Raw genomic sequence first — 21,882 nt, 5'->3', positions numbered from 1 at the left:
GGGATATACCAGATCAGTTGTAGATATGGGCAGAGAATGGAAGATGGAGTTTAACCCAGACAAATGTGAGGAGTTGTACCTTGGTAGGGAAGATGCAAGGAGACAGTACACTGTTATGGGTAAGATCCTTAACAGTGTTGCTGAGTAGAGAGATCTTGGAGCCCAAGTTCATAGCTCCATGAAAGTGCATACACAGGTCGATAGGGTGGTTAAGGAGGCTTCTGGATTGATTGCTTTTATGAGCTGAGGCATTGAGTTCCGAAGACAAGATATTATGTTACAACTTTATAAAACTCTGGTTAGGACACACTTGGAGTATTGCACATAGCTCTGGTCATCCCAGTATGCTGAGGCTTTGGGGAGGGTGCTGAAGAGGTTTACCAGCATGCTGCCCAGTTTAGGGGGCATGTGCTATCATGAGAAGATTGGCTGACTTGGGTTGTTTTCTTTGGAGTGGCAGAGTCAGGGCGAGATCCAGTAGAGGTTTTTAAGATTGTGAGAAGCATTGACAGAGCATCCGTTTCCCTGGGTTGAAATATCTAATACTGCACCAGAGGATGAGAGGGGGTAGACTCAAAGGGAATGTGAGGGGCAAGTTCTTCCCTTTTTTGACACAGAGAGTGGGGGATGTCTGGAATGCACTGCCTGGGATGGGGTAGAGTCAAATACATCAGAGGGTTTTAGGAGATGTTTGGATAGGCACATGGATGTAAGGAAGTTGGAGAGATATAGACATGGTGTAGTTAGGAGGGATTAGGTCTTTGGAGTTTTTTAAAAATTTACTTTTTAACTGGTTCGGCCCTGTCCAGTTTCTCATGTTGGAGCCATGTATCAGTTCTCTATCTGCATTGTATTCTGTGTTGTGAGTTTATTATGCTTATTATGGTAATTAGTCATATGAGTGGTGGTGTGGTAAAGCAAAGTTATGTATTCATGCTTTGTAGTAGCTGGGAGCTGATGGATGTCATATCTTTTGCTAATGCTCAATAACACTTAGCTTACACTTGAGTACGCTTACGTTTCATTGCTCTTGTCTCACTGTTACCATCAGGAAGGAGGTACAGAAGCCTGAAGGCACACACTCAGCCATTCAGGAACAGCTTCTTCCCCTCTGCTATCCGATTCCTAAATGGACATTGAAGCTTTAGACACTACCTCACATTTTTTTTTAAAAAAAAGTATTTCCATTTTTGCACATTTAAAAAAAATCTATTCAATATACATAATTGATTTAATTGTTTATTTAGTTTTATTTTATTTATTATTTTCTCTGCTAGATTATGTATTGCATTGAACTGCTGCTAAGTTAACAAATTTCACGTCACATGACAGTGATAATAAACCTGATTCTGATTTAAGTTTCTATGTTTGCTAATTGCTAATAAAAGATGGGCTACATATTGCAGCAATCATTATTGGACTGAGGGTGTGCCATGCAAGTATAACAAATCCGTAGGGTCGTAGGCAGCAGCAATTGTTTTGGTTTGGCCGCTACAACTTGCATTCCACAGATACCATTTCCACTCGGAGTAAGCGGATGTTTCTGCATCATATGTGGTTAATTATCTCTGCACTTATTTCGGCTTTAATTTTCATATCCTGGCAATCACATCCTTTTAAAGTCAGTCAGACAGCATTCAAGTATCCAGTTCACTTGCTACATTGTTTTTGCGTAAACTGCAATCTATCAAGGGAAAATATTACTCAGCCCAGTTCCCTTCTTGAGATTTCTCCTTCCAAGATACATTTAAACCATCCATACAACAATTTTCATATCTCCCCCCCCCCGAAAACCCTTCAGAATAAGCTACAGATAACAATACTGAAGATTCCAGCAAATGCAATAAACAAAGAATGAACATTAAAAATCAGAATTAAAATCAATGAGGATAAAAGGTGCAAGCACAGTGGATGGGAACAGGATAGAATGGAGTCAAAGAATGAGGCAGACTCCATCAAAAATATTTCTTTCTTTCTCATTAGTTCACCTTTCTGGAATTATAAGATAACAATGTGAAAAATGGGGCAGCGAGATCTATTATCTGATGTAAGGTCTGCTTTAAGGCAGAACCTTTATAATTGAATAATATCTTTGGAAGCATCAATGCAGGCAAAATCTTATTGTCTGTGAAATGCACCACGAAGTTGCTGTCCTGTAAACAGAATGCAACGTGACTCTTCCAATATTTACCATGTAGGCAAAATGAACACTAAGAATGCAGAAAGGAGCATGGAGGAGAATGCAGACATGAGGAAATCTGCTGCTGCTGGAAATTCAAGCAACACACACAAAAAATGCTGGTGGAACGCAGCAGGCCAGGCAGCATCTATAGGAAGAGGTACAGTCGACGTTTCGGGCTGGGACCCTTCGTCAGGACTAAATGAAAGAAGAGATAGTAAGAGATTTGAAAGTAGGAGGGGAGGGGTGGATCTAAGAACTGGACAGGTGATTGGCAAAAGGGATACCAGACTGGACAAGGGAGAGGATCATGGGATGGGAAGCCAGGGGAAAGAGAGAAGTAGGGAGGGGAGCCCGGAGGGTGGAGAGCAGGCAAGAAGTTATAGTGAGAGGGACAGAGGGAGGAAAAAAAGGGAAAATAATAAAAAAATATATTAAATAAATAAATAAGGGTTGGGGTATGAAGGGGAGGAGGGGCATTAACAGAAGTTAGAGAAGTCAGAATTCATGCCATCAGGTTGGAGGCTACCCAGACGGAAGCTTCATCTTGACAGTAGAAGCCATGGATAGACAGAATGGGAATGGGAATGGGATGTGGAATTAAAATGTGTGGCCACTGGGAGATCTTGCTTTCTCTGGCGGACAGAGCGTAGGTGTTCAGTGAAACGATCTCCCAGTCTGTATCGGGTCTGGCCAATATATAGAAGGCCGCATCAGGAGCACCGGACGCAGTATATCACACCAGCCAACTCACAGGTGAAGTGTCGCCTCACCTGGAAGGACTGTCTGGGGCCCTGAATGGTGGTAAGGGAGGAAGTGTAAGGGCATGTGTAGCACTTGTTCCGCTTATAAGGATAAGTGCCAGGAGGGAGATCAGTGGGGAGGGATGGGGGGGACGAATGGACAAGGGAGTCACGTAGGGAGCGATCCCTGCAGAAAACAGAAAGGGGGGGGGAGGGAAAGATGTGCTTGGTGGTGGGATCCCGTTGGAGGTGGCAGAAGTTACGGAGAATTATATGTTGGACCCAGAGGCTGGTGGGGTGGTAGGTAAGGACAAGGGGAACCCTATTCCTAGTGGAGTGGCAGGAGGATGGGGTGAGAGCAGATGTGCGTGAAATGGGAGAGATGCGTTTGAGAGCAGAGTTGGTGGTGGAGGAAGGGAAGCCTCTTTCTTTAAAAAAAAAAGGAAGACATCTCCTTCGCCCTGGAATGAAAAGCCTCATCCTAAGAGCAGATGCGGCGGAGTTGGAGGAATTGTGAGAAGGGGATGGCATCTTTGCAAGAGACAAGGTGAGAAGAGGAATAGTCCAGGTAGCTGTGAGAGTCTATAGGCTTATAGTAGACATCAGTAGATAAGCTGTCTCCAGAGATAGAGACAGAAAGATCAAGAAAAGGGAGGGAGGTGTCAGAAATGGACCAGGTAAACTTGAGGGCAGGGTGAAAGTTGGAGGCAAAGTTAATAAAATCAACGAGTTCTGCATGCGTGCAGGAAGCAGCGCCAATGCAGTCGTCGATGTAGTGAAGGAAAAGAGGGGGACAGATACCAGTATAGGCTTGGAACATAGATTGTTCCACAAAACCAATGAAAAGGCAGGCATAGCTGGGACCCATACGAGTGCCCATGGCTACACCTTTAGTTTGGAGGAAGTGGGAGGAGCCAAAGGAGAAATTGTTAAGAGTAAGGACAAATTCCGCTAGACGGAGCAGAGTGGTGGTAGAGGGGAACTGGTTAGGTCTGGAATCCAAAAAGAAGCAGAGAGCTTTGAGACCTTCCTGGTGGGGGATGGAGGTATATAGGGACTGAGCATCCATGGTGAAAATAAAGTGGTGGGGGCCAGGGAACTTAAAATCATTGAAAAAATTCAGAGCGTGAGAAGTGTCATGAACATATGTGGGAAGGGATTGAACAAGGGAGGTAAAACAGTGTCGAGGTATGCAGAAATGAGTTTGTTGGGCCAGGAGCAAACTGAGACAATGGGTCTACCTGGACAGGCAGGTTTGTGGATCTTGGGTAGGAGGAAGAAACGGGAAATGCAGGGTGTGGGAACTATGAGGTTGCTGGCAGTGGATGGGAGATCCCCTGAGCAGATAAAGTTGGTGATGGTGTGGGAGACAGTGGCCTGGTACTCCTTAGTGGGATCATGATCGAGGGGTAAAAATGAGGGGGTATCTGCGAGTTGACGCTGTGCCTCAGCAAGGTAGAGGTCAGTACACCAGACTACAACTGCACCCCCACTTATCAGCGGGTTTTATAGTAAGGTTAGGATTAGTGCAGAGGGAGTGGAGAGCAGAGCGTTTGGAAGAAGTGAGGTTGGAATGGGAACAACCTTGATCTTTCTGTCTCTATCTCTGGAGACAGCTTATCTACTGATGTCTACTATAAGCCTACTGACTCTCACAGCTATCTGGACTATTCCTCTTCTCACCCTGTCTCTTGCAAAGATGCCATCCCCTTCTCGCAATTCCTCCGTTTCCGCCGCATCTGCTCTCAGGATGAGGCTTTTCATTCCAGGACGAAGGAGATTCTTCCTTTTTTAAAGAAAGAGGCTTCCCTTCCTCCACCATCAACTCTGCTCTCAAACGCATCTCTCCCATTTCACGCACATCTGCTCTCACCCCATCCTCCTGCCACCTCACTAGGAATAAGGTTCCCTTTGTCCTTACCTACCACCCCACTAGCCTGCGGGTCCAACATACAATTCTCCGTATCTTCCACCACCTCCAACGGGATCCCATCACCAAGCACATCTTTCCCTCCCCCCCCGTTTTCCACAGGAATCGCTCCCTACGTGACTCCCTTGTCCATTCGTCCCCCCATCCCTTCCCACCCATCTCCCTCCCAGTACTTATCCTTGTAAGCGGAACAAGTGCTACACATGCCCTTACACTTCCTCACTCACAACCATTTAGGGCCCCAGACAGTCCTTCCAGGTGAGGCGACACTTCACCTGTGAGTCGGCTGGGGTGATATGCTGCGTCCGGTGCTCCAGGTGCGGCCTTCTATATATTGGCGAGACCCGACGCAGACTGGGAGACCATTTCGCTGAACACCTACGCTCTGTCCGCCAGGGAAAGCAAGATCTCCCAGGTGGCCACACGTTTTAATTCCATGTCCCATCCCCATTCTGTCTGTCCACGGCCTCCTCTATTGTCAAGATGAAGCCACACTCAGGTTGGAGGAACAACACCGTATATTCCGTCTGGGTAGCCTCCAACCTGATGGCATGAATGTTGACTTCTCTAACTCCCGTTAATGCCCCTCCTCCCCTTCACACCCCATCCCTTATTTATTTAATATATATTTTCCCCCCTTTTTCTCTCTCTTTTTTCTCCCTCTGTCCCTCTCACTATAACTACTTGCCTGCTCTCCACCCTCCGGGCTCCCCTCCCCACTTCTCTCTCTCCCCAGGCTTCCCGTCCCATGATCCTCTCCGTTCTCCAGTCTGGTATCCCTTTTGCCAATCAACTTTCCAGCTTGTAGATCCACCCCTCCCCTCCTGTCTTTTCCTATCATTTTGGATCTCCCTCTCCCCTTCCCACTTTCAAATCTCTTACTATCTCTTCTTTCATTTAGTCCTGACGAAGGGTCTTGGCCCGAAACGTCGACTGTACCTCTTCCTAGAGATGCTGCCTAGCCTGCTGCGTTCCACCAGCATTTTTTGTGTGTGTTGACAGAGGAGAATACAATGTTGGTAGCAGACAGGTCTTTGCTGGTGGACCTGCCCATCTGAAGTTATATCCAAGTGCGTGATTCTCAGGCATAACTGGGATCATAAGATGACAAGCTCAAAGGCAGCATTCATAAATAACAGCATGGCTATTCATTAAGAATTAACAAGCACTTTGATCTTCTACAAACTTACACAAGGATAAACTTTCTATTAATTTCTGGAACAACTGCGAATGGGGTACCAGTACACATTTGAGTTAAATCAATGACTGGAAGGTTCAGTGAAAGCAGCATTACATCCTGAACAGATTGTAACAGACTTCCCCTCTCCAGATGAACCATCTGTCGGAGGCTTTGAAAAGAAATGTGCTGGATTTAATCAATCTGGGAAAGTGGATCTGCCTTTTGAAAAGGGGCTGGAGGTCAAATGCTGGCTAACAGATTTGAGCTTCAAGTATTCAAGCACACACAGCCAAGGTAACTTTCTAAAGCAGAACATATTCAGCTCTTCTTCACGTTTAAAAACTGAGAGGATTTAGGCGTGTTTGACAGCTTTGCTTCCTGCAACAATACCAGCAAAGGAAACTATCAATGAGAGGTTGAACATCTAAAGATTCTATACCTTTGGCTTTTGGCTATAATGACAGACTCACAGAGATAAACAGCACATACTTTGGATTAACTCATTCGTACTGACCAACAGGTGTGTTTGAGTTAATCCTATTTGCCTGTGCTTGGCCCACATCCTTCATTAAATTAAAATTTCAGAATACATAATATATTCAGATTGTAGTTTGTAATTTCTTAGCTACCATTTGCTCCTTCCTCCTATTCTTGTGTGTGCTTACATTTCCTGTTTGTACTAACACCGATGCTTGCAATCAAAGCTGCCAGCATCAACCTGGCATACTATGTTCCATCAGTTCTGAGGCTCTGATATGATACAGAGCCTATGATACAGAGAAACCCTAATCACATTCCTCATCTCATCCAAACTCCCATAGGAGGACTCCATTATGTCCCATAACCTGCTCTAATTATCAGTCTTCATTTAACCCCTTCATCCGAGTCATATGTAATCATGACTCCCAGTGTTCACCATGGCTGGCTGGCTGGCTGCACATATGTACATGTCTAGCTGCAGAGTTGAACTAGGGAGTTAAGGTTCCGTGAATTTTACGTAAAGTATCAGAACCATATATCCTAATGCAGAGACAGTAGAAACCACCCAGATAAAAGGATGAAAAATTGATTTCTGAATTGTACCAGCCATGAAAATATGTTTTCCAATATCACAAAATCTTGAAGAAACCAACTTAATGACCAGCTAAACACAGACAGACCAAAGCTGCACAACTGATCAGACACTAATTGTGTGAACAACTTAATAAATAGAGCTGCAAAAGTCAATGAGGTAGAGCGGTTGGACTCTGGGCTCCAACGAATACAGCAGCTATAGTAGGAATCAATGTCAAACAGAAAAGTGAAGACCACATTAAATCCCCATCAAATCTATGGATTAATGGACCACGGTTCTCAGTGAAATATTACATGCAAGTCAAGATTAGGAGTACGGTATCTGCAAATGAGAAGAGCAACAGAAGCTCCTTAATTAATAAATTCACAGCACAATGGGTGCAGCATCAAAACAATAGATTAATAAAGCGCTGCACATTAATTAAAAATCAGAAGCTGTATTAATGACATAGTAGATTCTCCAATAAACTGCTGAATGAAGCAGTGGGCATGAAGTTTTGAAAGCTCACTTCTTATATACTTCAGCATTATCTGTTTTAGAATACATAGTCTCAGAATGCGAAAATAATTGAGATAGACTCTATTGCACAGACTCAACACTCCATACCCAACACAATTCAATGTCACTAATGTACACTCAGCGCTTTCCCTGACCTACAGCACATCAAGCATCATGCTAAATGTAACCATCATGTGAAGGGTTAAGAAGCATAATTGGACAAGGTATCGCTGACTTAATGTAGTTCTCTTATGGGAATTAGGGGATCATGAATGTCACTCTCTGATTTGGTTGCTAAGTAACCTGACAGACTTCCATTTATTGTAGCACCATTCACAAGCTTAGCATTTTCAATATTACTGAGGTAATTTGAAGAGTGCAATGTAGGAAAGTAGTCAAGAGAATGGGTGCTCATCAGTTTCACCCAATTACTCTTTGAAAGCACAATACAATTTTTTTTAAAAATCCAGAATGAAACAGCTGTTTTGTACAGTAAGACACAAAACAATTAATCGTAAAAAGCGAGGGTATCTGATGAACCTTCAGTGCTGAAGAAGGGGCTCAGCCAAAAAAAAGCCTACTGTTCATTCATTTCCATAGATACTGCCTGATCTGCCGAGTCCTTCCAACATTTTGTGTGTTGCTGCTCTGGAGTTCCAACACCTGCAGAGTTTCTCGTGTTTATAAACTAAACATTTTTCTTTTAAACAATGTAGATTGTTTCCAAGAAGATAACTCTACGAATCTTCCAGACATATTAAGGTAATTGCTTCATCAATAACAAAGCAGCTAATATGCCATAATACAAATTATGTGTAGTTACTGTTATTTACTTACTGTTGGGTTGTTACAATTCTATTAAGAGACAAGGACAACGGTGGCAAGGATGCCATTTACTAACTGTGTCGAACTGCCCAGTAAAGGTGATACTGAGCCACTGACTGATCCACTGACGTTGAAATGACAAAATTATTCCCACAATGCTGTTATATAGGGAAATCCAAGAAAACAAACCCACTGCAACTCAGCAACACACACAAAACGCTGGAGGAACTCGCAGGTCAGGCAGCATCTATGGAAAAGAGTCAACAGCTGACGTTTCAGGCTGAGGCTCTTCAACAGGACTGGAGGGGAACAAAGTGAGGAGTCAGAGGAAGAAGGTGGGGGAGGGGAGGGAGAAACACAAGGTGATGGGTGAAACCGGGAGGGAGAGGGGTAGGGTGAAGTAAAGAGCTAGGAAGTTGATTGGTGAAAGAGATACAGAGCTGGAGAAGGGGGAGTCTGATAGGAGAGTTCAGAAGGCCCTGGGATAAAGAAAAGGGGGAGAAGCACCAAAAAGAGGTGATGACAGGAAAAGAGATATGGAAAGTGACAGGGAAATGGGAAGTGAATGGTGAGGTTGGGGGTGGGGAGAGTGGAAGAAGGGAGCATTACCAGAACTTCAAGAAATCGATATTCGTGCATCAGGTTGGAGGCTATCTGGACAGAATACAAGCTCTTGCTCCCCAGCCCGAGTGTGGCCTCATTGTGACAGTAGAGGCAGCCATGGACTGACATGTCAGAACGAGTATGGGAAGTGGAATTAAAATGGGTGGCTACTGGGAGATCCTGCTTTTTCCGGCAGACGGACTGCAGGTGCTCGACGAAGCGCCCTCCGAATCTACGTCGGGTCTCACTGATGTACAGGCCACACCGGGAGCACCAGATATAGTATATGACCCCCAAAAGACTCTCAGGTGAAGTGTTGCCTCACCTGGAACTATTTGGGGTCCTGAATGGTAGTGAGGGAGGTGTAGAGGCAGGTGTAGCACTTGTTCCACTTGCAAGGATAAGTGCCAAGATGGAGATCAGTGGGGAGGGATGAATGGACAAGGGAGTCGGGTAGGGAGTGATCCCTGCAGAAAGCAGAAAGTGGGGGGAGGGGGGGAAAGATGTGCTTGGTGGTGGAATCCTGCTGGAGATGGCGGAAGTTACGGTGAATTATGAGCTGGATGCGGAGGCTAGTGGGGACGTAGGTGAGGACAAGGGCAACCCTATCCCTGCTGGGGTGGCGGGAGGATGGGGTGAGGGCAGACGCAGAAAATGGAAGAGAAGCGGTTGAGGGCAACGTTGATGGTGGAGGAAGGGAAGCCTCTTTCTTTGAAGAAGGACATCTCCCTAGTCCTGGAAGCAGATTTCCAGCATCCACAGATTTTCCCTTGTTTGTGATTCCACTACAGCTCAGGATAGTTTATGATCAAGAGGGAGCCTAAAGGAATAATGATATTTCCTAAAAGACAATTCCACATCTAATGAACCAGCAAATAAAATGAGCTCAACATTGTAAAACTTCTTCTCTAGTTGAGCTATTCGATTAGCAATCTTCCCTACAGCTCTGCAATCTTATTTCTTAATTACATTTCCAATTTATTCCTTTTTGAAATGTACAATTGAACCAGTTTCAATGGCACATTCCATATCATAGATAAGATTTCTTTTGGCTGTTAAGTAAATCACAAATTGTCCAATATATCCAATTGAGCCTGAATTTAGTACTCTTGAAATTCAGTCTTAAAATGAACCTTCTGAGTCTTTTTGCTGGTTGTCAGGCAACAAAGCATGCTCATATGCACAATCCCCAAATTTACACTTGCAGCAAACAATGCCTCTTGAACAATACAACAGCAGAGATCCCGCAAACAGATTTGTGTCTCCTGTAAACAAGTGCCAATTCGTGCCATTTTTCCACTGTGTTAAAACAGGAAGATGAAGCAAACTGTAAAATACTTCCCACAGACACATTAGATTAACCCAATAGGGCAGATCAATCCCCTTCTGCACAAAGCGTAACTATTAACCAAGCTGATATATGGTTGTAAGAACACTATATAAAAAACATAAACCAGACGATTTACTGATACAGGCAAGGCTCACATTAATCTTTATAGAGCAGCCCATAACTGTGCAAGTATTTCACTGTCTACAGCACAAGGTACATTTTAATACAATTCTGCTCAAAATCAAGAACCATTCTTGTTGAAAATGAGCTAAGTTTGACGTTGTCAAATAATAACCTCTGCATATTTTTATTTTTATTATTGTAATTTCATGCAAATTTGCTGGAGCTGCTTTGGGCCATGTTTTAATTAGGAGGCACACGGACCAGGTTACTGGTCCTAAGTCTGCATGCTTGTAACTCATTGTTCAGATGGTGATAGTTGGCAAGTAGCTTGGTTAATGAGCGATTTTGAACTTTGCATCTCATCTTATCATATTATCATATCTCAAAGCACTTCACACAATGAACTACCTCTGAAATGCAGTGACTGTTCTCTTCTAAACAAACTAGCAGCTTAACTCATTCAGTGCTGGATGACAGCAAGACCCCTTCCACTTGATATGGCATTTGCAAAGCAAGTACTGGTGTAAAATAGTTGGGTGATGCATCTGCCACTTGCCAATCGCCGCATGTTGCTTTCTTATACAGCATTAGAGAAACTTAATTATAAAAGCATCAATGAACAAAATATTAGATATCAACTCACATTTCAAATTGATTCTTCTCTATTACTTCCCATCACCTACAAACTATACCCTGAGAGCAAGCAGAATGGACATGCACATGACAGCTGTGTATGGATGGATTCACAACTAAGTATAAAAAGGCAGTATGTTAATTAACCAAGTTAACCATCTGAACCCAGGGGTTACTCTTGACTGGCGCTATGGTGTAAACCAGTGCCCAAGAATGACTGCAAGACAGCCAGTGCCAATTGGACTGTAAAGTTAACCTCAGACATAGTCAGACTTTCCGAAGCACTGATGCTAATATCTCATCTGCTGCGGAAAAATAAGGGCAGTGCAACATCAGACTCGTGTGGCCTATTTGGAAAGTTGCTGTGCAGCCAGCCTCCAGTGAAGTCATTCTCAATGAAGACACTGACTGCCTTTGACTGGAGTGCAGTTTGTCAGTTAACCTGAACACTGTGCTGTGATTTCATAAACATCCGGCATGGCAGAAGGCTGGTGTGAAGAGCACAACGGAAATGCTCAGAGAAACAGGCAACAGCAGTAAAGTGAAGGACCGTATGACCACAGGATATAGGAGCAGAATTAGGCCATTTGGCCCATCGAGTCTGCTCTGCCGTTTCACCATGGCTGATCCATTTCTCTCTCAGCCCCATTCTCCTGCCTTCTCCCCGTATCCCTTCATGCCCTGATCAATCAAGAATCTATCAACCTCTGCCTTAAATATACCCAATGACTTGGCCTTCACAGCCACCTGTGGCGATGAATTCCACAGATTCACCACTCTCTGGCTAAAGAAATTCGTCCTTATCTCCGTTCTAAAAGGACACCCCTCTATTCTGAGGATGTGTCCTCTGACCCTAGACTCTCCTACCATGGGAAACATCCTCTCCTCATCCACTCTGTTGAATATTCAGTAGGTTTAATGAGGTCACCCCTCATTCTTCTGAATTCCAGAGAGTACAGGCCCAGGCCCATCAAAAGCTCTTCATATGACAAGCTGTTCAATTCTGGAATCATTTCCATGAACCTCCTTTGAGCCCTCTTAAATGCCACCACATCCTTTCTAAAATAAGAACCCCAAAACTGCTCACAATACTCCAAGGACAATCAAAATCATAATAAAGTGATGCAAATAAAGTTTGTCTAGAGAGTTTAAGATGATAATGTTTAAGAGCACACATATGCCAAATATCCTGGGTATTTCAGAAGTCCAAAGCATTTCTACCTCAATAACTGGCCATTCTTTAGAAAATAATGACAACACGTATTGAAATCTGCATTCCTATTGAGAGTACAAAACACGCTATCTTATAATTCAGAAAATATTTTCTTCCAATTTACTGGTCCAAGGTTCTTATTATGCATGTACACATTAGTAACAAGGCTCGAATTTATTGCCCAAGTATGCTGGGTGCTATCAATGAACGTGCAGCAATTTAAATATGGGTGCTCTTGGATGGCACATGAAACAAATACACGTTATACACATACACTCTCAGTGTTAACATGCTCGCTCCAACCCTGTGAAGACTACAGCTTCATTTGGCTAAAGAAGCATCATATCATCCCAGCCCAGCCCAATAATAGATCCAGGGATGAATATCCCTTCACTTCAGCCCAGAGTTTTCTGCTGTCCTTTGTCAAAACTGAACTCTCAGACTGTATAGTCAAGATCAAGTCTATTCACCTGACAGATGCGACTAGACCACCTGCATAATTACTATTCTATAAATCCACAAAAGGGCATTTTAACTTCAAAGTACATATCTGTATAATAGAGACCTTGGTGCAAACGTCTTCCCTAGAACATTATCTTTAATGCATTAAAAACCAGAGACGTCACTGCTCAACTCTAAACTCTCCATTCTAAGTGGAGACTTACCAGCAGAAGAGCCCCCTGGTTAATTCCAGCTAATACACTGCATTGGTGCCTGCACGGAAGTGTGGTAACTATCTTCTAGGCAGTGGATTCACATCCATGTCCCACTCAGAGATAGCAGCACAAAGATCCAGGTTGCCACTGTCAGAGGTGCTATATTTGGATGAATAAAGATCTCTAGGATGACCATAGAAATCCCAAGGCAGTACTTTGAAGGATTGTCACCCCAGAGACATTACATACCTTTTATTCAATCTGGTCATTATCACATTCCTGCTTGGGGGCTTGGTTTGTGCAGCCAACCTGCTGACTTCCTACTAAAGTAGCTCATTGAAAAATTAGGATGTTTTAAAAAACTGAGAAGTGTTATATAAACAAGTAAGCTTACTTAATGTTAATAAATAATGTTGATAATTTAATGAAGTATTAAAGAATATTGCAGCTAAGACCAAGAACAATGTAGACAATTCATTCCTAGACTCGGCAAAGCAGCCTGACCTGCTGAGTTCCTTTAGCATTTGGCATGTGTTGCTTTGGATTTCAAGAATCTGCGGATTTCCTCGTGTTTATGATTTGCTGCCTCAACAGATCTGTTGTGAACCTAGTTATAGGACAGAACGGGCAAGGGAGAGGCGATGCAGAAGAACACTATGATTCTGCATCTTTAACACCAAGGTGGTATTAGGATCAGGAAGTTAGCTGACGAAGGAGCCAAAGCGCAGTCCAACAGCAGTGGTGTGCTGTAATCTGGTCTGCAAGCATGGGAACAGTTCACACAGCCCCGACACAGTTTGAGAACTTCAAATCTGTACTTCAAAAACACAAGCATGCATAAGAATAGCTAAATGCATTTCTTTATTTATGAAGACAGTGCAGAGCGAACTCTTTGGCTTGCTCCACCCAGCAATCCCCCAATTTAATCCTAGCCTAATCAGACAATTTTCCAATGACCAACCAGTACACCTTTGGACTGTGGGAGGAAACCATGCACTCGGAGGAAATCCACGCAGTCACGGGTGAATGCACAGTCTAAGCCCCTTACAGGCAGTGACAGGAATTGAACCCAGGTAGCCCGCACTGTAAAACGTTGTGCTAACATTACACTGCCATGATTATTGTAAAAGCCGGATGTGAAACCTTTCATCAAATGTTATTTGATGAAAGATAGTGTCCTTAACTAATGTACACTGAATACATCACCAATTCCACACCAGCAATGGTTAACGTTTTTTTTATATATACAGAAGATGAGCTGTATTTGTCACGTGAAATGCACCATTTGTGTCTCTCAATCTTCATCAGTGCTGTCACTCAGCAACGCAGGATGTGCAATAAATGCTGCTTTTGCCAGCTACGACTGAATATCGTTGCAGCTTGCACTCCGAAGTCTGTTGTAACACATTAAAAATACAGAAACAGAGCTAGTTGAGTCCTTTTTATATGTGGGGAAATTGGTATAGGTTTATTACTGTCACAAGTACCAAGATACAGTGAAAAGTTTATCTTGCATACTGTTCATACAGAACAAATCATTACACAGAGCACTGAGGTAGTACAAGGTAAAACAATAAATGATAAAGTGTAAAATCATAGCAAGATAGATTGAGAGGTCAAAAGTCTGTCTTATCGTAGAAGTTCATTCGAGGGTCTGACAACAGCAAGATAACAAGCTGTCCTTGATCCTGGTGGTGCACGTTTTCTGCTGTTTGTATCCGCTGCCAGGTGGGAGAGGAGAGAAGAGATGCTCAGGGTCTTTGATTATGCTGACGGCTTCACTGAGGCAGCAAGTAGTATGGACGGAGTTGATGGAGGTGAAGGAGATTTCTGCGATGTGTTGGGTGTGGCCACAACTCTCTGCAGTTGCTTGTGGTCATGGGTAGAGCAGTTGCTATACTAAGCCCATAGGCATCCAGATAGGATGCTTTCTACGGTGCATCGATAAAAACTCATCAGGGTCACATGCCAAATTTCTTTAGTATTTAGAGGTGATGGCATATTACAAGTTGGAACACAGGCCTTTGTGGAGTTAATTCTCAAATAGGATAGGGGTTACACTACTGATTGAGTCTTTCCTAAATTAGGGAGCTGGAAATCTACAATGCTTTCCCTTCCTAATGACACAAATTTGTCTTCTAATGACGTTCAATCATCGTTCTGCAACATAGTGGCCTCCTTATATCCACCATCTCAGCTAATACATAAAGGAAGATATTGAGTGAAATACAATGCACAAATACCCATTCTTCACATTACTGGTAAAGGAAACAAAACAGCTATTAAGTCATGAAGTTTTACTGCTGTACTTTAAATCATAGATTCAGCTAAATCTGGACCTTTCCAAAGTGTGTATGTGCCCTCTAGTGGTGGTTACTTGCATCTCAAAGATGTTGACTACACAATAGAAAAAAACCAGAAACCATTGGATCTTTCCCTCCCTCCCCCCCCCCACTTCTGCTTTCCACAGGGATCGCTCACTACGCGACTCCCTTGTCCATTCGTCCCCATCCCTTCCCACCAATCTCCCTCCCGGCACTTATCCTTGTAAGTGGAACAAGTGCTACACCTGCCCTTACACTTCCTCCTTCACCACCATTCAGGGTCCCAGACAGTCCTTCCAGCTGAGACGGCACTTCACCTGTGAGTCGGCTGGGGTGATATACTGCGTCCAGTGCTCCCGATGCGGCCTTCTATATATTAGCGAGACCCGACGCAGACTGGGAGACAGTTTCGCTGAACACTTACGCTTTGTCCGCCAGAGAAAGCAAGAACTCCCAGTGGCCACACATTTTAATTCCATGTCCCATTCTGATATGTCAATCCATGGCCTCCTCTACTGTAAAGATGAAGCCACACGCAGATTGGAGGAACACCTTGTACTCCATCTGGGTAGCCTCCAACCTGATGGCATGAACATTGATTTCTCTACCTTCCGTCAATGCCTCTCCTCCCCTTCTTACCCCATCCCTTATTTATTATTTCCCCCCCTTTTCTCTCTCTGTCCCTCTCACAATCACTCCTTGCCTGCTCTCCATCTTCCTCTGGGCTCCTCCCCCCCCCTTTTCTTTCTCCCTAGGCCTCCCATCCCATGATCTTCCCCCTTCTCCAGCCTTGTATCCCTTTTGCCAAGCAACTGTCCAGCTCTTAGCTCTATCCCCCCCCCCCACCTCCCATCTTCTCCTATCATTTCGGATCTCTCCCTCCCCCTCTCAAATCTCTTACCATCTCTTCTTTCAGTTAGTCCTGATGAAGGGTCTCGGCCCGAAATGTCGACTGTACCTCTTCCTATAGATGCTGCCTGGCCTGCTGCATTCCACCAGCATTTTGTGTGTGTTGCTTGAATTTCCAACATCTGCAGATTTTCTCTTGTTTGCGGTAATATTAACTTAACAGTTTCTGGCATTTTACAAAAATTGCCCTGCATGGTCTAAATTATAAAACTTATGTCAGAATTACAAGGAATTGAGAAGAACAAGAGCCAACTGAATTCAGTGAAGCTTTGCACCCAAAGAATATGCCACTCAGCAGAGATTCCAAATATCCATCAATAGACTCCACAATAAACAAAGCTGAAACAATACAAGAAGAGATGTCATAGTCTGATGACATAAATCAGGAAGCTTGCGATCTCCAGGTGAGACCATAAGAGATAGGCCATTCAGCCCGTCTAGTGTGCTCTGCCGTTTCATCTTGGCTTTGTCCATCATAGAGCAGAATTAGGCCATTCAGCCCAGAGTCTGCTCTGCTATTCCATCATGGCTGAACCCAGATCCCATTCAACTGCCTTCCTGCCATATCCTTTGATGCCCTGACCACTCAGGAAACTATCAACTTCTGCTTTAAATATACCCATGGATTTGTCGCTCCTCAATTTGGAGGCTGTGCCCTCTGGTTCTGGATACCACCACCATAGGAAACATCCTCTCCACATTCACCTTATCTAGTCCTTTCAATATTCAATAGGTTTCAATGAGATCCCCCCACATTCTTCTAAATTCCAGTGAGTACAGGCCCAAAATTGTCAAACACTCCTCACCTGTTAACCCCTTCATTCCCAGAATCATCCCTGTGAACCTCCTCTGGACCCTCTACAACAACAACGCATTCTTTCTGAGAAATGGGGCCCAAAACTGTTGACAATACTCCAAGTGCAGCCTGACTAGTCTTATAAAGCCTCAGCATTGTCTCCTTGCTCTTGTATTCTATTCCCCTTGAAATAAATGCCACAGTTTCAACCTGTAAATTAACCCTCTGGAAGTCTTCCACAAGGTCTCCAAAGTCCCTCTGCACCTCTGATGTTTGAATTTTCTCCCCATTTAGATAATAGTCTGCACTATTGCTCCTTTTACCAAAAAGCATTATCATACATTTCCCAACATTGTATTCCATCTGCCAATTTTTGCCCATTTGTACAAGCCCTGCTGCAACTACATTGCTTCCTCAGCATTACCTTCCCCTCAACCTATCTTCATATCATCTGCAAACTTTGCCACAAAGCCATCAATTCCATTATCTAAAATCATTGACAAACAATGTGAAAAGTAGCAGTCCCAATACTGACCCCTGAGGAACACCACTAGTCACTGGCAGCTATCCAGAAAAGACCACTTGCTGATTCCTGCCTGTCAGCCATTCCTTTATCCATGTCAGTATTTTTCCTGTAATACCATAGGATTTTTATCTTATTAAGCAGCCTCATGTGTGGCATCCTATCAAATGCCTTTTGAAAATCCAAGTAAAAGGCATCCACTGCCTCTCCTTTGTCCACCCTGCTTGTTATTTCCTCGAAGAACTCTAGCAGATTTGTCAGGCAAGATTTCCCTTTACAGAAACCATGCTGACTTTGACTTATTTATTCATTGGTCTCTAAGTACGCGAAACTTCATCTGTAATAATAGACTCCAATACTTTCCCAACCACTGAGGTTAGGCTAACTGGCCTAAAATTTCCTTTCTTTTGACTTCCTCCCTTCTTAAAGAATGGATGACATTCGCAATTTTCCAGTCCTCCGGGACATGCCGGAATCAAGTGATATCATGACGAATGCATCCATTATCTCTTCAGCAACCTCTCTTAGGACTCTGGGATGTAGTCCATCTGGTCCAGGTGAGTTATCCACCTTGACCTTTCAGTTTGCCTGGCACTTTTTCTTTGCATTAGCAATGGCACTCACGGACATCTGGCACACTGCTAGAGTCAGAACCACAGGCTCCACCGCAGGGTTTACACATCCATGCAGGTGGGCTGCACAACAGGATCAGCAATTGCACTCGTGAATACGCACATTCCAGCTAATTACTGTTTCACTATGGCAGTATCTAACTCCCTTCTTTCCATTGTAGTCTTGTCAAGACTTGACCAAAAGCACAGCGACGTTATGCTCACTGCTTACCCTCACCTTTGCCCAGGAAAGAGGACCACTGTTTCAACCAACTCTGTAAAGGAGCGGTATTCATTTAGTATTTAGGTATTTCTTCCAGCCACGAGGCTGGTGCTTAACTTTCAGTTTGAGTGTTTTCGTTAATAGCCCTGCTGGCCTAGCGTTCATTGTTTTTCTTTTCCTTCAAATTCTGCAACAGTTCTCATTAAAGTCAGTGAACAATCAGCCCACTTCAGTGTCTTTCTTGGGCCACATCCGAACATTTGACAGGCTGATCCATTTTCCCTCTCAACCCCATTCTTCTGCCTTCTCTCGAGAACCTTTTACGCCCTGACTAATCAAGAACTTATTTACCTCCACCTTAAATACACCAAATGACCTGGCCTCCACAGTTGTCTGTGACAACATCCCTCTAGTCAGAGGCTGTGCCCTCTGGCCCTAGACTCCCCCATTATAGGAAACATCCTCACCACATCCCATCTATCTAGACCTTTCAATATTGGATAGGTTTTAATGAGATTCCCCCCTTATTCTTCTAAATTCCAGTGAGTAAAGGAGCAGAGCCATCAAACTCTCTTCATACAATAACCTTTTCATTCCTGGAATCATTCTCATGAACATCCTCTGAAATCTCTCCAATACTAGCACATCCTCTTAGATAAGGGGCCCAAAACTGCTCACTATACTCCACATGCGGCCTCACCAGTGCTTTACAAAGCCTCAGCTTTATACCCTTGTTTTTACATTCTAGTCCTCTGAAATGGAAGCTAACATTGCATTTGCCTTCCTTACTACCGACTCAACCTGCAAGTTAATATTTAGGGAATCCTGCATGAGAACTCCCAATTCCCTTTGTGCTTTGGATTTTTAAATTTTCTGCCATTTAGAAAATAGTCTACACTTTTGTTCCTTCTGCCAAAGTTCATGAACATGCACTTCCCAACACTGTATTCCGTCTGCCACTGCTTTGCACATTCTCCCAATCTGTCCAAGTCTTTTGACAGCCACCCTGCTTCCTCAATACAACCTGCCCCTCCACACATCTTCAGCTACAAACTTGGCCAAGAAGCCATCAGTTGCATCGTCCTAATCATTGACAGACAAATGTAAAAAGTGGTCTCAACAACAACCTCTGAAGAACACTGGTCACCAGCAGCCAACCGGAAAAGGTCCCCTTTCTTCCTACTCTTTGCCTCATGACAATCAGCCAATCTTCTATCCATGCTAGTATCTTTCCTGTAATACCATGGGCTCTTAATGTGTTAAACGGCCGCATGTGTGGCACCTTGTCAAAGCCATTCTGAAAATTCAAGTACACAATATCCACTGATTCTCCTTTGTCTATCCTACGTGTTATTTTCTCAAAGAATTCCAACAGAGTTGTCATGCAAGATTTTCCTTTGGGAAAACCATGCTGACTTCGGCCTATTTTATCATGTGCCTTCAAGTATCCTGAGACCTCATCCTTAACACTTAACAGCAACATCTTCCCAACCAATGAGGTCAGGCTAACTGGCCTATAATTTCCTTTCTTCTTCCTCCCTCCCTTGTTGAAAATTGGAGTGACATTTGGAATTTTCCAGTCCTCCGGAACCTGTTAGAATCAATTTATGCCTGAAAGATCATTACCAATGGCTCCCCAATCTCCTCAGCCACCCCTTTCAGAACCCTGGGGTATAGTCCATCTGGTCACAGTGAATTATCTACCTTCGGACCTTTCAGTTTCTCAAACACCTTCTCCCTAGTAATGGCAATTGCACCCACTTCTGCCCTGACACTCTCAAACATCTGGCATACTATTAGTCTCTTCCACAGATAAGACTGATGCAAATACCTGTTCAGTTCATCAGTCAATTCCTTATCCTCCATTTCTACCTCTCCAGTATCATTTTCCAGCAGTCCAAATTCTACTTTTGCCTCTTTTACACTTTATATATCGAAAACAATTTTTTGGTATCCATTTTGATATTATTCGCTAGCTTATCTTCATATTTCATCATTTCCCCCTTATGGCTCTTTTGTTGCCTTCCGTTGTTTTTTTAAGTTTCTCACTAATTTTTGCTCTATTATATGCCTTCTCTTTTGCTTTAATGTAGTTTTTGACTTCCCTTTTCAGCCATGATTGTGTCACCCTGCCGTTAGAATACTTCTTTTTATTTAGGGTGTATCCATCCTGCACCTTCCAAATTGCTTCCAGAAAGTCAAGCCATTGTTGGTTTGCCGTCATCCCTGCTAGTGTCCCCTTCCAATCAGGTCTGGCTAACTCCTCTCTCATGCCTCTGCAATTCCCTTTATCCCACTGTAATACTGATACATCTGACTTCAGCTTCTCCCTCACAAATTGCAGGGTGAAGTCCATCATATTATCAAGAGTGTCTCCTTTACCTCAAGCTCCCTAACCAAATCCAGTCATTACACAATGCCCAATCAAGAATAGCCTTCCCCTCATGGACTCAGTCAAAAGTTGTTCTAAAAAGCCATCTTGCAGGCATTTTACAAATTCTCCCCTGGGATCTAGCACCAACCTGATTTTCAAAGATCAAAAGTTCACAGAAAAATTATCAAGGTACATACATCTCCATAAACAACCCCAAGATTCATTTTCTTGCAGGTATACTCAATAAATCCAATAACCACAATAGAATCAATGAAAAACTGCACTAATAGGGCAGGCAATCTCTGTGCAAAAGACAACAAACTGCAAACACAAAAGAAAAAAAAAAATAAATAAGCAATAAATATAGAAAATATGGGATGAAGATTCCTTGCAAGTAAGTCCATAGGTTGTGGAAACATCTCAATGCTGGGGCAAGTTAAGTGATATTATACCCTCTGAAAAAATAACACGGAAAAATTTGAAGTTGCTGACCTTCTCCACCTCTGACCTCCTGTGAGGACTGGCTCATGGACCTCTGGTTTCTTCCTCCTGGTCAATAATTAGCTCTTCAGTCTTGCTTACATTGAGGAAGAGGTTGTTGTTGTTGTTGTGGTGTTACCCTCTTCTTGATGGCAGCAGTGAGAACAGAACATGGTCTGGATGGTGGGAGTCCTTGATGATGGATGCAGCTTTCCTGCGACAACACCTCTTGTAGACGTGCTCAACTGTGGGGAGCAATTTACCTGTGACAGAATGGGCTGTATCTACTAATTCTTGTAGGCTTTTCTATTCAAGAGCATTGGCGTTTTCATACTAAGCCATTATGCAATCAGTCCGGTTATTCTCCAACACATATCTGAAGAAGTTTGTCAAAGTTATGGACGACATGCCAAATCTTCGCAATTTCTCAGAAAGCAGAGGTCTGCCTAGCCTTCTTTTTAATGGCACTTAAATGCTGGACCCAGTACAGATCCTCTGAAATAATAACAGAGGAATTCAAAATTGATGACACTCTCCACCTCTGATCCCCTGATGAGGACTGGTTCATGGACAACTCTACCTCCATTTATTCATCAAAAAATAGAATCAGTCTCTGGGATTCCTCTTCAAACTGCGATCGTGCATAAATCATGT

The sequence above is a fragment of the Mobula hypostoma genome, chromosome 11 (assembly GCF_963921235.1).
Source record: "Mobula hypostoma chromosome 11, sMobHyp1.1, whole genome shotgun sequence".
NCBI lineage: Eukaryota > Metazoa > Chordata > Chondrichthyes > Myliobatiformes > Myliobatidae > Mobula > Mobula hypostoma.
The sequence above is the reverse complement of the archived record's forward strand: the minus strand, read 5'-3'. Positions refer to the sequence as shown.